The following is a 19,176-nucleotide window of genomic DNA, read 5'->3' as shown; positions in this document are numbered from 1 at the left end:
TGAGTAGTAAAAGAGATTTATAGCTCGGAAAAAACACTAAGACAGTAAACTAATTAAACAGCGGTCCATTTCCCGTTAGTCAGTACCCATGGAAATTTAACTGGTTTAGTATTAGGAGTAAAATGCAGTCTGTTACAGAGCTGTACTGAACCGCGTTACCCGATCTGCGTGTGTCCTGCTTCCTGTGCGGTATGTGGTTAACGGGCACGTCAGTAAGACTAATGTGGGTCATTTATCCGAATTCACAGCATGAACATGGAATTTACATTCCGTAACGAGAAATTGCAGAACTCCCGATACCATAATGTCTTGCATGCCTCCACCTTCCCGCATCACCTGTTCGCGTGTGTGTGTGTGTGTGTGTGCGCGTGTTTGTGGAGTTCGCATGTTCTCTATGTGTGTAAGGCAGCTAACTGGACCTGTCCATGGTATGAGCTTGTATGTGTATGTGTTTGCCTGCCTTGTGCCCCCCCCCATCCAGGGTGTCACCCTGCCAGGTACCCTGTGCTACCTGGAATAAACTCCAGGTGCCCCTCTAATCCTGACTAGGATAAGCAGTTGAAAGACGGAAGAATGAACAGTTCACAAGAAGGTCTACTGGAGACACTATTCTAACCCATATTTATTAGCATTTATACTTGTGTTACTGCTCTTAGTCTGAAATTTTCATCTTGCTCTAAATAACAAATTTAAATTTTAAAGTATATTGAGGCCCTGTGATGGGTTTGTACCCCCTTCCTGGGTTATTCCCACCCATTGTTTATGTAGTAGACTCCGGAGTACCGTGACTCTGAATAGGATAAGTGGGTTTGGAAAATGAATGAATGAGTGAATGAGGGAGGGAGGAAGGAAGGAAGGAAGGATCTATGATCTTGTTTCAGGGTGCGGAAAATGGCTGAATGGACATTGACTGATACATTGAGAATTTAAGGTTCATCAATGACATATTAGCTGATGTTTGGCAGCGATGTGTGATGTAACACAGCTGAAGTTTCTGGCTGTGGAAATAGTTCTTTAGTAGGACACGATTTAGAGAATAAGACTGAATGTACACCTAGGTGACTGGTATTCAGGATTGTCAACAAGGCGTGGGACTGAATAAGCATCTACGGCTCTCAGGGCACCACATCAAATTGTAATGTCCTTTTAAGGCTGTACCTGCATCCCCCTCCACTGTTCCTCCACCCTCAACACCCACCAGCATGGACCACAGTTGCCGACCCTAAAAGTCACAACAAGGGAGGAGTGTGCCTACACAAATATACTGTAAACCACAAGCATCTATGACATAATCACTTTGCAGCATGTTCTGAGTTCGTGGCCCTGGTAGCTTTGTGGAGGCGCGTGGATGTTTAACGCCTTGAGATGCTCCGAGGGGTAGGAGCTCAAGCGGCTTTGACAGAATGATAAAAGAAGAGTGCAGGAATATTTTAAAAATATTTTACATTTACTATGCAAAAGCACAGAAAGACCAATTCCTATGAGCCTGATGCAACCAGAGGTCAATAGTTCAGGTCCAGAAACTACAAATCCAGACCAAGATTTTGTTTCAACCAACCAGTTGAACATAAAGAGTCACAGACACAGAGTACTCAACTGGTTGGTTGAAACAAAATCTTGGTCTGGATCATTATTTCCTGGACCTGAACTATCCACCTCTGGTCTGAGCTGACAGAAACATAATGATTGTTTATTACGGTACAAGTTTCATTGAAATGAAATTAAATAGCTTTGTACGGTAGAATTCAGGGTATATTCGCTGCTTCCTGGAACAGACTGCAGATTCAGCCTGACCTTGCGCTGGATTAGCGGTTATGACAATAGATGGGCAATTAGCATGAGCTGTGATGATGACCACAATGTGCTATGATGACACTTTAATAAGGAAATCATCTGATCGGAAGAGTTTCAGGTTCACAAGAGTCTGCAAACCTTGGTTGTTTAACTAAGGTATTGCTGTGAACTGTCACTGTCAGTTTCATACCCGTTTTATAAACACCATTCTGCCCTTGTCTGTTGGCTATCAGACACTTTGGAAGAATTGCGTAATAGCAAAAGAGTAAAAATAAATGCACAGATTGCTTGTAATATGGATCCTAATATGGATATGGAGTGAAGTAAATATCCAGCTGGCTGAATAATGAACGTTTCTCTAAATGCTTGACCTTCAGATGTAAACACAATAGTATCACTTGCAGTTTAGACTTAGGTACAGATAAATTACAAATCCATACTTATTATATAGCATATAGCCATTGTTTGTTCAATACTCATGCTATGGTGCCGTTTTTTGTTGTGCCACAAGATCAGGGCAAGAGCATTAGAACCCCTGTGATGTCAGCAGAGACAGACTGATTGCCTGAGGTTGTGCAAGAAGGGAACGTGTATCTTAGGAGAACGTAAAGTTTAAAGAGTCAGTTTTTCTTATAGTACGACACTTATATCGCACCTTTGAGATTTTCCAGTAGAACTCAGATAACCCATTAGAAACTGTAGGATTCTCTCTCAGTTTGACCTTGCATAGAGAATATCTCATTTTTGATAATTATTGCGTCGTCATTTTCTAAAATATGCCATTTATCAGAGGCACATAAAGGCCGTGGGTTTTAGTTCAGGGACACTCACGCTATGGTCAGTTTGGCCTTTCATGTGTGATCTGTGGGGAACTGAAAGTTTGTCCGCAGCTGGAGACCACGGCTGCCATGATACCACAGCCCCCCCGTCTTCTCTATGATCTTAAGAAGCTGGAGAGGAAGCGAGTCCCAGCCTTCCCAGCTGGCCCCGTAGCTTGGGACCCAGTGGGGTGGAAGCGGGGGCAGGACTTCAAGCGGTGTGCCATTTACACCTCGCTATCGTCGCTCGATGCGGCCCTTGTGGGGGTGAAGCTCACAGATAGCCAGCAGGCAGGCGCACCCCTCCCTTGTGCCCTGGGCGAGGCGTCGGCGATGTATAAATAATGCACGATGGGCTTTTTTTTTCACCGCAGGGATAGAGTGAAAGCCCACAAGAGCTGAGTGAGTCCAAGATGCAGGATGAAGACTCATTTCACCTGCAGCCATTGTGAGATCTGGGAATTTGCAGATTGACCCCAGAAGGGATTACGGAACCGTCCCATGATCTCAGTCCCTCTGCCCGTTATCAGCTATGAAACTCGTAACCTTCCCTCCTGAACTGTTCTCAAAAGTTTGTTCCAAATTTTGGATTGGTTCATACAAAAATCTGATTAATCGGCATGATTTTTGCTTATAGAGCAAATTATTTCTTTGTTGGTTTCCCTGGGTTACATATTCCTGTAATAATCTATTCATACTGTGACCATTATGCCGTGGTAGTTTTAAGAAACAAATCAATCTCCAGTAGGGTAATGATTCTGCTATATGATCCACAAACGCACCCAATCGCAGTGCTGCATTTCAGCCAGACATCACCGAGATACACGAAAAATACTTTTATGTCACGTTTCCTTTCTTATGTCTAAAGAAATTCAAATGCTATAGTGAAACATAATGGTTAGTTAAAATCACACATCCTGAATTAAAAATTCACTCAGCAGAACACAGCCTGTAATCCCATCCAAAATTAAACCAGTTGTGAATATTATAAAAGCAAACAAATCCAGTTAGAGACTCTTACCAGAACTGCATCCCCTTGGCACAAAAATATTTCTTCTCTTTGGAAATGGAATAAAGGGATGTAGGAACTCTAAAGAGAGAGAGCGAGAGAGAGAAAGAGAGAGAGGGAGGTGTGGAAAGGAAGTCCTACAAGTCAGCTAGCAGCCACTTGGAGTCGTGAGACAGGAGATGAGGAGGTGGCCTCGCGATCCTTCCTGCTCCTGCTCCTCCCCACCAGAGCTCCCCGCGCTCCCGACTGCCAGAGGAAATGGTAGCGTCCACCCTGGCTTAGGAGCACAACCCGGGGAGGAGGGTGTTGACAAGAGAGTGTGTGTGAGTGAAAATGAGAGGGGGAGGCTCACAGGGGATGAGTGCAGTAGATAAGTGGGGGGGGGGGGGGGGGGGCTTTGACTGACAGATGTGTTCATCTTTAAAGTGAAGAGTAAGCGATATGGTGGAGCTTCTGCACAAAGTGTCACCCAGTCCTCTGTCATCCCATATTCCACGGGATGGCTGGGAATTACAAGATCTAAATGCCTCACAAAACTCACACTTTGCGTCTCGTCTGATTCTTTTTTAGCAATAGTCTGTTGAGCTGGGGGCCGGGGATGGTGGAGGGGGTGTTTGTCAGCACCTGCTCTCTGACAGAGATGCTGTTGTCATTTTGCTGCGAATAAAAGGTGTCACTGCCCCCCCCCAGGGATGCCCAGGTTCAGAGCAAACAGCCCTTTCCAAAGCATCTATTGTGTCCCCCCCTTTGCTCTGATGCACCAGCTGCACTTCATGTGCCTTTATGTCTATGACAGTTGTGTTTAATAGTGCTTTTATAATGCTTTTTAGAATGATGATGCCGAATGGCGCTCGGATAAGGCTCATTGGCCGGAGACAGTCTGAAGCAAACAGGCCCGCGAACATGATGCCCTGTGTTCACGGGTCCTGTGACAGATGGCTGCTCTGTGCTAATCATTCAGAAAGACGCCAATGAGCAGGAGCACGCTCAGCATCCAGCCCTTAATCCCTTCTAAACACTACTCTGACTGTTTCCTGCAGGAACACCTTTGTTCCAACTTTACCTTTCCAGCATGTAAAACTTAACAATGGAGTTTACATAGTCAGTATAATTGTGAATTTTTTCTCTCTCTCTCTCTACATATATATATATATATATATATATATATATATACGTGTGTGTGTGTATATTATATACACACTGTATGTGTATGTATATATATATATATATATTTACATGTGTGTATGCGTATATATCCATAATTCCAAAAGAGTGTCGGATACGAAGACAGTCGTCCTCAGCCGGAATTGAAGGAATACCAGGAACCAGGAAGTAATTTGTGTTATTCAGGACTCCTGCACCAACGCCACCTGCAGGAGATACAGGTACTGCACAGAAAGAGGAAAGGCCTGGCATGGCCATGAGAAGTGCAACCGTCTTCCTAAGCAAGAAATCTTTCTTCTATTTTTGCTTATAATGACTTTAGTTGGTATTTAGAATTCATGGACCAGTATATTCAGAGATCAGCTTCTGAGTGCTGTTTGTTTTTCTTAAGGGACACCCTGTCATCTTTAAGACTGGCCTTTGTGAGGAGGTGCTGTTCCACCTTTGCTTTAACCCCTCTGCCAGCCCATGTTGGTCTGTGCCACTGCAGGACGTCATTATGGGAAGCAGATGATCTCCTGCACAGAGGTAAAACTCCCTAATCTCATGCTCAGATCATTCTAATGCAAAGAGGATTAGCTCCGCCCAATCAGGGCCCACGCCTAAATATAGAACAAATAACTGTCCCTCTTTCCTTTCTTCCTTCACCTCTGCTCTCTCCTACCCTTCATCCAGCCACAATGCAAAACCTCTGGTATCTTTCATCAACAGTTGTTCACCTCAGACCTCACTGAGGTACGTCTGTTTATTGCCCAACCTTTTTTTGTTTCCAGTACAGAGTCACATTGAATGAATGAATATATTACATGTATGCAACACTTTTCAAAACACCCAAAGCGCTTCACAGAAAATACAGGGAGCCACTTCAGCCACCCCCACTGAGTGGCCCCCACCTGGATGATGCGACGGCAGCCATTCTGTGCCAGTACGCTCACCACACTGTAGCTAAGGTGGTGAAGGGACAGGAGAGGATTCACCAGTTAGATATAGGGGATGATTAGGAAGCCAGATTTAAAAAGCCACGGTGGGCGATTTTAGCCAGAACATCAGGGTACCAGCCCTGAACCCTGAGCCTGAACCCCATCCCATAAAGCACACCAAAGAGGCACTAGTTCACATAACCGTCTGGCTGCAGGAGGAAACAGGTGGACCTCGAGGAAACCCCTGTGTCAGAATGCAGGAACATGCAAGCTTCAGATGCACAACAAAGCCGTAGACTTGTGTCTGATCCACCTGCTTGTACCTGGACACCCGTCCATCTCGATATCAAATGTCCGTGGTATTTCTAACGACCTTGGAGGGAATGTTCTTGGTCCCTCTATTCCCAGGTGTGCAGAGCCTCACCGGCCAGACTGTCCCCAGACTGTCACAGCTTGATCTCCTCCCTTCACCGGACATGCGATTTGATAGGTCATTGCCACCTGTCATTGCTGTGTGTCCAGCTCCACACTTCTGCCCCCCCCCCCCACCGTGACACCATTATGCAGATCTGAGTTGCCCTCCACTTTGGGGAGATCCTGCTCCCAGGATGACTGCTGGAGCCTTTAGCTAATGAGCTGGAAACCGCATGGTGATTAATCACATGGCTCTCAGAACCACGCAGTAGACTGACAGCAGACCGAGAAAGAATGTGTGGGGTGTGGCCCCCCCACTGCCGAGGTCACGTCCTCCTTACTACTCCTGTGAGTGAATCAGGTGAATTTTGTGTGTCGATTATGTCCGTCTATCCTTCACCTGCCTGTGCATAAATTGTGATGTCACAGCCCTTTCCTTCATGGTGAGGAGGTACTGGGATATTCCCACTGCCTATGAAAGCACAATGTTTCTTGTGGTTCCAATCAGACCAGAGGCTGCCTCACATCGTCAAAACCAACAGAGGAGAGGCCTTGATGCAGTATTATCTCTGGGTCTTACGGGTTCTCCAACAGAACCACTCTGTAGAGACTCGGATTACAGGGACAACAGGCTGCCTGATGAGGCTCACAGAAACCTTATCCCGTAAAGCCGCCCCCCTGCATGAAAAGCTGAAACCACTGATTGACCATCACATGTGCTTCTGTGCAGGATCCTGCCTGTGACTTTTAGCATAGAACAGATAACTCTGAAGCTGGTGCCATGAATGGTGATTGGATGGCAGGCGTGTCACATGCTTTACAGCAGTGTGTAATGTTGTGCTGTGGGGCATCACCTCCTGTTCCATTAGAAAATGTTCCTGGGGGGGTGATGGATTAACTTTACACCCATCTCCCAACTGTTAGAGAGAAAGGTACGTGCGACGGTAATCCTCACCGCGATTTGGGGAATGAAGATAACCCCCCGCAGTGAGTGTGAGGGGAGCTCACTGTCCTTAGCAAATCACTCATGAGAGATTGCGAGAGCTCCACCTCTAGTCCCATTATCCACCAATCAGCTCCCAGTACAAGACTACCTGTGCCCTGATGCAAGTGACTGATCCAAAATCCCACAGTCTGGGTAGAGCCCTCCCACTTTAGCAATCCCACCCAAATCTGTGCCATAAACCGCTTCATCCTTCGCAGAATCCTCTGCCCTCATTACGAGCCTCATCTCGCATCAGAAGAGCACCACTCACATAGACACCATTATGTTTCATGCCACTGCGCTCCAAAATAACTTCCCTGACAAGTGTTTGCTGTTTGTTCATATCTGAGCTGTTTTAGAGCTGTTTAATCCGCACGGTGTTGCCGCTCCCCATTGTGCAGCTTGGGGGGGCTTCATATTGGTACAGATGCTGATTCGCTCAGAACCAGTGAGAGGACAGGAGAGGATGATGCAGCTCTTTCCAGACATTTAATTTTACCCCAATTACGTAAACTGCATTGACGTGAGTCCCTTCTTGGACGTTGTGCATTTGGCACGCAACATATTCCTCTGACAGGGAGGATATTTCACCTCTTTCATTTTGTGCTGATCTGTTCAATTATTTTGTACTGATATTAGTTGGGTGCAGTAAATACAAATTGGATGTGTGCAGGTTATCTCCTACACTGATTATTGATTAATTGGCTTCTGAGCTGCACATGACTGGAGTTCCATAAAGCAAGGCATTGTGGGTATTATCATGATTGAAGTCAGGTTACCCTAGTCTTTGTACATATAGGGCAGCTGGACCACAGCTGGTATGATTTCAGCATTTAATTTTTTGATTATTATATGCTTTTATAAAAAACAAATTAACAAGCAAACGAAAACCTACCAGTTTCCTAAGACACTAGAAGACAGTAGAAAAGGCAAATAAACAAAATGTATTTTAACTTTTGTATTTGACATTTGCATTTAAGTATAACAATTCAACCAAATGTTCACAGCATGGTACTCAGACACGCATAACCCATTACCCACTGGCTGGCTCCCAGTTTGGTTCCTCCTTGCCTTTTTGGTTAAACCAACATCCACTACCATTGCTAATTAAAATCCCTATTCCTTAGCCCATCCCTGCTTTACATGTCCAGGCCTTCAATGCCATATTTGCAGGGCCTTGCTATCAGGGGCGGATCTAAGGTTGCCAAGAGGTGAACACCGCTGTTGCCACTAGTGGTGTAAATCACAGCTTTCCTCGCAATACGATACAATATCAATTCCTTAAGCCAACGGTTCGATTTTTTTTGATGCCTCAGAAATTCCCACGATGCGACACGATTCGATTCAGCTCGATTCTGGGGTTAGTAGTCGAAATGAAGAAATTTCACACAATCCTTTACATTTCAATGGATTAAAAAGGCAAATATTATTAGCATTTTAACATATTTTATTGGGAACTGAAATCAAAATCCAGTGTAGTCAAGTATGTCCCATAAAACAAAGCAAAATAAAGTACAATAAAGTAAAAATAAAAAAACATTGCATGGACCGACATGTAGAATGAGGAAGATTAACATGACTGACTTCTGCGGTGAAACAAGTAGGTCAGTAATCTTCTTTGAGAGGTTTTTTTTTTTTTTAAAGAAAAATTAAACGGTCAACATGTTCAGGAGATTGTGTGCTCTGAGCGTCCTGTACGTGTCACCTACCGTAGTAAACACGCTCTGAAGGTACAGTACGCTAGCTTTCGAGCTACTTATAAATGACCAATCAGAATGATCTACGTATAAAAATGCAAAACATATATTTATGTGTAAAAATATTGAGTATTCTTTAATATTGCTATTATTATTTAGCAATCCCTTTGGGATAAATAAAGTACTTTTGAATTGAACTGGAATTTTAGTTCCTTCACCTTTCTCTTTCTCAGCTCGCTTTTCGGAGGGAAGGTTAATGTCGTAGTTTTTATTAACAGTCCGAAAATGCCGCTCCTCATTTCCCTTCTTCGGAATAGCAATGGGAGACTGAGAGATGAGGCAAACGCACTTCGAATTTGACATTGTGAAAAACAGTCCTCCTCCCATTCCGTATGGAAGTGGTACTGTAGGTTTTTGGCTTCTTACTTGGTCCAGCTCCCCCTTTCATTTTTATACCCTTTCTTAGGTTTAATAGAAATAAATTGGAGGCTAACTAGGCGACTCGGTCGCTTGCAGAAGTTTTGCAGCAGCTGGCGCGGTTCAACGCGTCTCCCATCTATTTTTTTTAGGCCATACGACCAGTAGATCGCGATTGACGTATTGGGAACCCCTGGTGTAGACCATGTATACATCGGAGTGGATCATGAAACAATACCGGGACCAGCGAGAAGAAAAAAAAACGCTTGCATTTACGCGGTCACGTCGATGTATCGGATCGTTTGCAGTTGAATCGATAGAAATCGATGCATTGTTACACCCCTAGTTGCCACCCTATGTAAAAAAAATTATATATATATATATATATAATTTTTTAAGCAGAACCATAGAAGAGACAAATACATCTGTTCACTGATGGCCACAACAGAAATTTTCTGCAAGTGACACTGTTTGCTATGCAATATGTGCTGTTACTGTGTAAACCAATGATTTCTAACAACTAGTGGCACCACAGAAGAAGTGAGAGCAGAGTTTTTTTTCGAAGTAGAATGTTTACTATGTTACCGTGACAACTGTGATGTCAACATTCCGAAGGTATGCATTATTCAAATTCAGAAAAAAATTAACATCGACTGAGAAACACTGAAACATGAAGTGGTCCTCATTAAACTGCTTTTGGCCGTCAGTGGTGGCAGAGGAGGCTGGGGAGGCATCGGAAAGCCAAGAGGGCAAAGGAGAAAAGAAAAAAATGAAATTCTGGGCAAAGAAGTTTGCCTTTCTGAAAAAAAAGAAAGGAAGAAAATATGAAAAAGAAACATGTCAAACGAGAGAGAGAAATGAGACCCAAGCTGTGGTGGAGGAGGAGGTGGATGGACATTTGAGACTGGTGGAGAAGGAGACAGAGCCGAACAAAGCACCAGTAGAGGTGGAGGAGGACAGTTGTGAGGAGAAAAAGGCAAAGGTGATGCGGCTGGAAGCTGAGATCGAGGCAGTGCTGGATGACATTGAGGAGATGGAAAAGTCAATAAAAGAGACAGAGGCTCTGATCCAGGCAATTTTGGAGGACCTTGTAAGTGAAAGAGACAGTGGAGGAGATGATGCGTGACATCAAGGCAGTGGTGGCAGTGGTGGAATAAGGCAGTGGAGGAGGTGATGCGTGACATCAAGGCAGTGGAGGAAAAAGACAGCGGAGGAGATGATGTGTGACATCAAGGCAGTGGTGGCAGTGGTGGAAAAAGACAGTGGAGGAGATGATGCGTGACATCAAGGCAGTGGTGGCAGTGGTGGAATAAGGCAGTGGAGGAGGTGATGCGTGACATCAAGGCAGTGGTGGAAAAAGACAGCGGAGGAGATGATGCGTGACATCAAGGCAGTGGTGGCAGTGGTGGAATAAGGCAGTGGAGGAGGTGATGCGTGACATCAAGGCAGTGGAGGAAAAAGACAGCGGAGGAGATGATGTGTGACATCAAGGCAGTGGTGGCAGTGGTGGAAAAAGACAGTGGAGGAGATGATGCGTGACATCAAGGCAGTGGTGGCAGTGGTGGAATAAGGCAGTGGAGGAGATGATGCGTGACATCAAGGCAGTGGTGGCAGTGGTGGAGAAAGGCAGTGGAGGAGGTGATGCGTGACATCAAGGCAGTGGTGGAAAAAGAGAGTGGAGGAGATAATGTGTGACATCAAGGCAGTGGTGGCAGTGGTGGAAAAAGACAGTGGAGGAGATGATGCGTGACATCAAGGCAGTGGTGGCAGTGGTGGAATAAGGCAGTGGAGGAGATGATGCGTGACATCAAGGCAGTGGTGGCAGTGGTGGAGAAAGGCAGTGGAGGAGGTGATGCGTGACATCAAGGCAGTGGTGGAAAAAGAGAGTGGAGGAGATAATGTGTGACATCAAGGCAGTGGTGGCAGTGGTGGACAGTGGAGAAGAAGATCAAGGCCATGGTGGAGGTGATGGAAGATGAGATGAAAGCAGTGGTGGAGAAGGCTAAATAAAATGACATTAAATAATATGTAATAATAATAATAAAATGTAATAATATGTAATAATAAATATTACATTTAAAATCCTTTAACTTATGAATAAACCAACATAAAAATTGAGAGAATGGTGTTTTATTTGAATATATTCACAAGTTGATGTCATTAATTTCTCAAATGTCTAATAAAGGAGGTTCTGTCTCAGTAAGACAACGCCAAATCCAGAGTCTGAGGTAAGTGAAATCATGAGGTTTTTAAAGATCGAGGGCAGACAGGCTTCCTGCTTCTCATCTTAAGGGCTTGATTAGCTTTCTGGGACTTTTGCATACTACAATGACTTGTATTAAGTTACGTGCGTATTGCGTCACGATTTCTGCGTAGCGGCCATTTTACCAGGTAATGGCAGAGACGTCCGCCGCACAGATGCATAAAGTTCTGTATTTCTTTTCAATGTTAAAGAAAGTTTCATATAAACTAAATGTATAGCGAGTGCTCAGGACTATGAAAAGCTGTATTTTGTAAAGGCAAATGGGACTGAGGCATTTCTTCGTATCATTTGAAGGAAGTAATTGCCACGTTTACACAATTAACCATAAAGTGTAAATGCAGGCGCAATGACTCAATGAGGCGCCGTAACGCTTTCTTAAATGATCATAATGCGTGAATTCCCAGCTTTGTCTTACAGTAGGGTACCGAACGTAAACTCAAAGAAACTGTTATTTAGATATACACTCAAAAATACAGACGGGACCAGCGACTGCGACGCAGATGATGTGCAACGTCAAGTTCACCAGTGGGTTATCCCTTTTACTCAAGCTCAGTGGCTATAAAAACTCCCACGTTTAGATGATATAAATTAACTTTGTCCTTAGGAACAAAACTAGCTAGCCTGATTTATTGCTAATGAAGGTTTCCATATATGTACAAACCACAGGATGCCACTGCCTGAGCATGTCTGTTGAAATTAATTTAGAATACCACTATAGCCTTAGGAGGCTAACGAGTTAAGTTCTAGAGCACAGTATTGCTGTTTGCTAATCGTTCTATACTGACATTCAGTCAGCAATATATGCCTATTTTACTGCATATACTAATAGGCAATTTGCGCCGATCACCAGAGCAGCTTCTTTCCTTGGAATAATGCGAAGCATGGCGATAGGCTGTATTTAAGTCTGTAAGCCTAGCGATGCACGTTCTTAAAATGGCATTTTATTAAGTATTTTAAATACACATAATACAATCTCTATTTTGTTACAAATTAACCTACATCTGATTTTTTCCGTCCAGCGAAATACAAATTACAAAATGCTCAAAAGGAAATGAATACGCATTTTTAATGCATTTAACTGAAATACTGCCCATTCTCACAACACAGAACGTGCCACTTCTTGTCAGTATCGTCGTTCAAGTTCTTTCGATCGATGGATCTTAGGCAAGTTTTCTTTAACCTTTCCGGCAGCTCTTCGGTGTCTACCTTGATTTGTACGATCCGAAGGTATATAGAAGAAACTTAGATTCGGGGTTTTCTTCCTGCTATTATCACTCGCACCCCGGTAAAATGGCCGCCGCCTCGTTTTCAGTTATGCGTACTTTGGACAATGACGTCAACTTAATACGACCCATTCAAGTGACACAAAACATTAAACGCCCGACTACTAATTGTAAAAGAAGCAGGTTAACAGACGATCAGGTTCAGGACAGGGAACGGGCTTTCAGGTCAGGTCAAGGCAAAATACAGCTAAAACTAATAACGAACAGCCATCTACCTTCTAAAAAGTAATCCTTGTCAGGGTCACCAGCAGTCTAGTCCCAGCAGACACACGTGTGGTATAGATTATTATATTGTACATGTAGTAATCCAACTTTAGCTGACCAGATGCGTGACTATTAATAATCCCGACTACGTATCTGCGCTGGATATCACCGGCACGCCACACGCCTTGTAGGCGGAGCCTGCATGTCCGTTATAGCCAAACAAAACTACAGCTAAAAGCGGCCCTGGGGACCAAATTGTTTGTCTGTTATGAGCGAAATTCCGTTATATGAGAGTCCGCTATAACGGTACAAATTAAATTACTGAACTGTGTGTAATTCAAATATGTTATAACACAGTACAGTACTGCACATGAAAAATAGCTTATTGTAGTTTCGCTGCTGCATCTCCGTGGCTCGTTTATAGCAGTTTATCATAAGCTTCGATGAGTCGATCCATATTTGTCACTTTTTTCCGTCATGTTTAATGCACGCAGCATTATCCTCAGGTAGCTACACAGAAGCAGACGGACTACAGCAAGGCAAAGTAGGGCCATCAAAGTAAAGTTAAAAAACATAGTTTTAATTTTTCCATATGTTGTCATGCTTAAATAGACACTGTAAGCAGACTACTTGACTACTACTACGAATTATTTAAACAGTATTTCTGCAAAAATGATTCTGTCCCAAGTTTTTTGATACATATAGGTGGTTGATCATTATAACCGTGATCACTATAATGATCACTGTAACTTAACTTTACACCTGTAAATTATCGGCATTGGCTCCATTGAAAAGTTGCGGACGGTATGGAATGGGGTATACGCACTATTCCACTTCAGAACAAATCAGACATTGAATGAGACACATTCAAATGTAAAGTGATCAGTGGTGGCAAAAGAGACAGAGGAAGCAAAAGAAAGGCAGGAGAGCAAAGGAGAAAACATAAGAAAGAAATGAAAGAAAAAAAGTATGAAAACCAAAAAGAAAAGAGGGAGAGAGATGAGAACCACACTGCGGTGGAAGAAGAGAAGGATGGACACATGAGACTGATGGAGAAGGAAACAACTGAATAAAGCACCAGTGGAGGTAAAGGAGGATAGGAATTAAGATAACACGGCAAAGATGAAGGAGTTGGAGGCTGAGATCGAGGTAGTGCTGGAGGACATAGATGAGACAGAAAAGGCAATAACAGAGATGGACACTGGGATCCAGGCCATTTCGGAAGGATATTTTAGGTGGAAAAGACAGTGGAGGAGATGATGCTTGACAAAGGCAGTGGAGGTGTAAGTGGTGGAAAAGCAGTGGAGGACGAGATCAAGGCAATGGCGGAGGGGATGGAGGATGAGATGAAGGCAGTGATGGAGGAAGTTGTCTAATACAGGAGGTTCCAATCACATTCTATCTCAGTAAGATGCTGCCAAATCCAACTTCTGAGTTAACTGAACTTGTGAGGTTTTTACAGCTGAGGGGCAGATATGCTTCTTAGTTTTTGTTTTAAGGGCTTTATTAGTCTTCTGGGACTTTTGCATAGTACAATTCATGTGGCACAAAACATTAAAATCCTGACTGTACTAAATGCAAACGAAGCAAGTTAAAAGAGAATCGTGTTCACAACAAGAATCAGGACTTCAGGTCAGATCAAGGCAAAACACAGAAGAAAAAAAGGAAAGGAGATATTAACCAATAGCCATCCACCTTCCAAGTGCTACTCCTGTGGCCTGTAATACGAATTGGGGTTACTGGCTTATCGGGGTAACTTGTCAGATTTAAGGTACCACAGTTTAAATGGACTTCATATTCGTTCACTTACAATTTGCCCAGATGACCTTAAATCCAACAAGTTACCCCGATAAGCCAGTAACCCAGCTTTGTAGTACAGGCCCCTGGTCAGGGTCACCTGTAGCATAGTCCAAGTAGCTTAGGATACAAGTCAGGAATACTCTACTTGGATGTGTGGTGCACACTCACCCACACACACACACACACACACACACATTCATATGTTTGTGGTGACCATCCATTCATCTCTATGGGCATAACCCTAACCCCAGCAATGACTCCTACCCAGCCCTAACCGGAACCTTAAGTAACAAAACCGAATACAAGACTTTTTTTGATTGCACAGATTTTTATAAAATGTAGTTTGCCCTTGTGGGAACTAAAAAAAAATGGTCCCCACAACATTAAAATAACAGAATCTTATCACATTGTGGGGACATTTGGTAATATATACATGAGCCACAAAGACACACACACACACATACACTCTACCTGCAACTTAGAGATAATATTTCACCCAACGGCTTGTCATTGGACTGCAGGAGATAGGACCAGAGCAACAGAGGGAGGAGATGTAAACTGCACACACAGCATCAGGATGAAGGTGTGAGGTGATTGTGCCTGCTAAGTCAGTTCCGTTCATTCCTCATATCCATCCATCCATCCATTTAAACACTTTTTCTGGTCAGGGTTATGGGGGCCTACACAGGGCCTGGAAGAGATGCCAGTTGAGCTGAAATATCCATGATGAAATTATTCAGCAAGATACTAAGTTTAGGATTAATTCATTAAAAACTAATGGCGCCAAATGACAGCTTGAACGACTACATCAGAAGTCACATGATCTAATTATCCCTGCACTCTCTCTGTCTAGGCGCTCCAAGATGAAGAGATTGTACATCCTGCATCGATGGTGAATTTCGATCAAAGGCACAAATGCATGAATCCTGATGAGATGCCGCTTGAACCAGCTGTGTTCAGGCTACAGGTGCACTGCCCAGCCCTGTTGCTACCTTCCTAGACTAAGCACTGAAGAAAAAATATCTTCTGTAAGTAAAAAATTATGGTTAATGTTTTAGAACATATAGCAATAAATTATAGAAATAGGACATAAAAGTCTTGCGTGTAAATGCAGGTATGCTCGAGGCAGACACACAGTTCCTCTGCACTGCACTGTAGGTTTTCCTGGTACAGTAAATCACGGGCCCACGTCACATTTGTGTCGTTTGTGGGAATTTCATTGTTTCATTTTACACTCCAAAAGCCACACACAAAAAACCCTGTTGATTCTGCTAAACGGATCAACCACTGAGACTGTCCTGAAAGACCACCCCTCCCCAGTCCCGATCAACCTCGTCAGTATGAGAAAAGAGATCGTTTTACCTCCGTCAGCTGTGGTGGTTCCTCCGAGTCCCAGTGCTGGGGGATCCTCGGTGGTCAGGTTGGTGCAGGGAGAGGGGGGCAGTGGGGGGGTTTCTTGATGCAGTCTGGGCGAGTGCTGCATCCTAATAAGCATCAGAAGGCGTCCCTCACTCTGAAGTAGTGCTGAGTCTGTATGTGTTGGCTGGGCTGGGCTGGGCTGGGCTGGGTGGGGGGGGGGGCACCGGCTGGCTGGGGGTCAGCAGCTACTGCGTGTGTTTGGGCTGGCTCTGCCCAGGGCCTCCCCCATGGTTGCCCACAGCACTAGGGGCCCGGACGGAGCAACCGACAGGATGGACACATCCCAGGGGGAGGAGCTAACCCAATCACAGCGCTCGAGGCAGGGGGCCACTTGCCCGGATTCCCCCCAGGCCGCTTTTCCAGCCCTGCATCCAAACTGCTGTTGGGTGTCCTCCTTTTTCTTGTTCTCCTTTTCCCTCCCCGCTACGCGCCTTCCTGTCAGCAACGTGCATTATTGTCTCCCACAAAAAACACACAAATCACATGCACACACACACTACAGAAGCTGAGAACAGCCGTGCAATAGATATACCAGCTTCTATACCATATGTTTGAATTAACATACACCCCCCAAATCAACAACCTTTGTCGTGCGTTTTGCCTGTAGAGTCCTGCCAGTGGTCACGCTATCTGTAGGGGCCACAAACATTACCGACGACAATGTACCGTGTGTCTGTAGCATGTTGCTGAAATGCCATTTTGAGGAGCTCATGCAGTTATGCACCAATAGTAACAGTGCGTTAATCTGGCCTGGTCTGAGCTGTTTGTTCTGTATTGACTGAAATGCTCTCTCTGTAGCTGCCTTTCAGTCACGTGACCAAGCCTGGTCCTCACCTTAGGGTACCTTGGGTGTTAGTCTTCATCCAGTCATTTGTGGGGGGATGGTCAGCATTGATCTTTGCCAGGCACTGAAATGAGCATTTTAGTCATTGTTGGTACAGAGACTTTCCTTCTGTAATAATCTGTGGTCATATGTCTAAGTAACCACCGGTACAAGTGAAAATTCATTATAAATCATGATTTTTGGCTGCAGTTTATATTCTGTTGTTCTATGCTTCAGATGCCTGTCGTCATCTTGGAAGAGTGCAATGCAGATCTGTAGCAGTGCCTTTGGCAACACCTAAGCACTCTGTGAAGTACTGGGATGGAGTTTATTTTTGCACAGTGCAGGGAGAGCGCCATCTAGAGGACTTGAGCATATAACGCAGACTGGCTCTTGAAGAAGGCGGTCTGAGGCGGTGGGGGTTTGGTGAGAGAGAATAGGTCTCAGTCCTACTATAGTCCACAGTCATTGACTGGGAATGTTGCTTAAGGAGAGTTCTGAATAATTGCTGATGAAAATATTGCATGTTTTTACTTTATTTGTATTTGTATTATTGTATTATTAATGTGTTGCAATGTTTGTGTTTATGTCTTTGAGCCCTTGTCCTTAAAAGGTTTTTTTTTTAACTTAATAAGAATTTTGTTCTTAGTGACTTGCCTGGAAAAATCATGGTTAAATTAAAAAATATTAAATTGTTTAAATTGCTTAAAATTTATTTAGATCGTAAGATCATGTTATATCTGCGCTTTTTAAATTGAACCGGGAGACGATAAGTGGAACTGTTGATTTATTGTCTGTAGTGGTTACAGTAGGTTTTTTCAGTTATATATTATTGTTCTTATGAAAAGACCTCCACTTTAATCGTGTAGTACATCATAAAAAAGCTGCTGACAAAATCAGGAGCAGTAACATCCTTAACTGCCCTAATAATTGCATCTGTTGGGCAGAGACCTTCCTCTGTAGCAGTGCAATTTATCCATCAGTCAGTTTCCAGTAACCTTTAATTTCATTAGGATTGCTGTGACCGCGATATATTCAGCACTGTCCAATAGTCTTAGGACATCACAGAAAATGTTTAAAGCTATTTATCTGGGCAGTAAGTATATACTCACAATAATAAATAGCAAGAAGTTCATGTTGGACAGCTAGATACACACCGCTTCAGTTCCCAAACCAGAAGGGCACCCCAGCCATTCTGTGTATCAGTTAAATCTCATAACCAGCTTATTTCATTAATTAACTTAATTAGTTAAGTAATTTGATGAGGTATTGATTAGCCAAGCTAGGTCTGCTTGCGGTTGAGTCAGCAAATACACGGGTATATTAGATTTTTACTGCAACTACTGGGGTGACTTTAGGAGAAAACGCTAAGCTGACACTTTAACAGACATAATATCATAGTTTTACACCAACATTGTTGTCTTGGCAGCCTAAGACTTTTGCACAGTATTTCCCATTTGCTGACAAGCTGCTTTAGGATAAAGTGACATTATGCTTAAGAGCTCCGTGTCGCCCCATGGTGGTTAAATACTATTGCATTTTGTGGGTGACATAAAAATTTGACTATAAGAAGCCAAACCATTAAAATTAAATTTATATAATTTGCAGCATGAGATTAGAATATTATCTTAACTGAATGTGCAATTAAATCAGAGTAAATAAAACATGTATCCAGGTGCTTTATTTTTGCTGTATGTTTATACATTTATTTATCATTTCAAAGCTTATTTTAAATGCAATCTGATTATAAAGTCTATAATGTCTCTGCTTTGAGCTGCGCTTATTGTGACCTGCAGCTCTTGGCAAAGTCCTACGTCCATTTGCAAATGAATCTGAAACTCCCAGAATGCTTTTCTCATCAGTCATTTTGAATCCAGCATCCTCATACAAATACTACTACCCTTTATAGAATCAGTAGCCTAATCAGCCATTTTTTTTTTTTACAAAGTCATGTATTATTTTAACTTTTTTTGTCTTTGATATGCATTGCTCTCTTCAGTGTGTATTATGTTAAACAGGCAGCTAACCTTGGTGGTATATAAATAATGGAGAGTGGTGGTGGTGTTCAGGGTGAGGAATGGAAAGGGGATTGTTTTTATATATTATCTTAAATCATAAAAAAGAAAGCAAATATATATATATATATATATATATATATATATATAT

General features: G+C 43.3%; 1 protein-coding gene and 1 long non-coding RNA gene across 6 annotated transcripts in view; one reads left to right on the top strand and one right to left on the bottom strand.

The window, feature by feature from the left end:
* LOC111845742 (synaptic vesicle glycoprotein 2B-like) overlaps positions 1 to 16,210 on the bottom strand; it is a 42,218-nt gene extending 26,008 nt beyond the window's left edge. Inside the window, exon 1 of one of the 2 annotated variants that reach the window (XM_023815373.2) lies at positions 16,131 to 16,210. The gene's annotated coding sequence lies outside the window, so the exon portion shown is untranslated. Of the gene's footprint in view, positions 1 to 3,633; positions 3,876 to 16,130 lie in introns of those variants that run through there. The other variant, XM_023815372.2, reaches the window with a different exon arrangement.
* LOC111845743 (uncharacterized) lies at positions 11,526 to 17,711 on the top strand. Of its 4 annotated transcripts, none has more exons than XR_002838709.2 (4): positions 12,895 to 12,929; positions 15,290 to 15,358; positions 15,622 to 15,796; positions 17,248 to 17,711. It is a non-coding gene; the product is annotated as an uncharacterized lncRNA (long non-coding RNA). The 4 variants fall into 4 exon arrangements; XR_002838708.2 differs by lacking the exon at positions 12,895 to 12,929 and adding an exon at positions 12,955 to 14,054; XR_002838711.2 differs by lacking the exons at positions 12,895 to 12,929; positions 15,290 to 15,358 and adding an exon at positions 11,526 to 11,609.
* Positions 17,712 to 19,176: the final 1,465 nt, after the last annotated feature.

This window comes from Paramormyrops kingsleyae, chromosome 13, assembly GCF_048594095.1.
Source record: "Paramormyrops kingsleyae isolate MSU_618 chromosome 13, PKINGS_0.4, whole genome shotgun sequence".
Lineage (NCBI taxonomy): Eukaryota > Metazoa > Chordata > Actinopteri > Osteoglossiformes > Mormyridae > Paramormyrops > Paramormyrops kingsleyae.
Note: the sequence above shows the minus strand (reverse complement) of the source record. Positions and strands in the feature narration are given on the sequence as shown.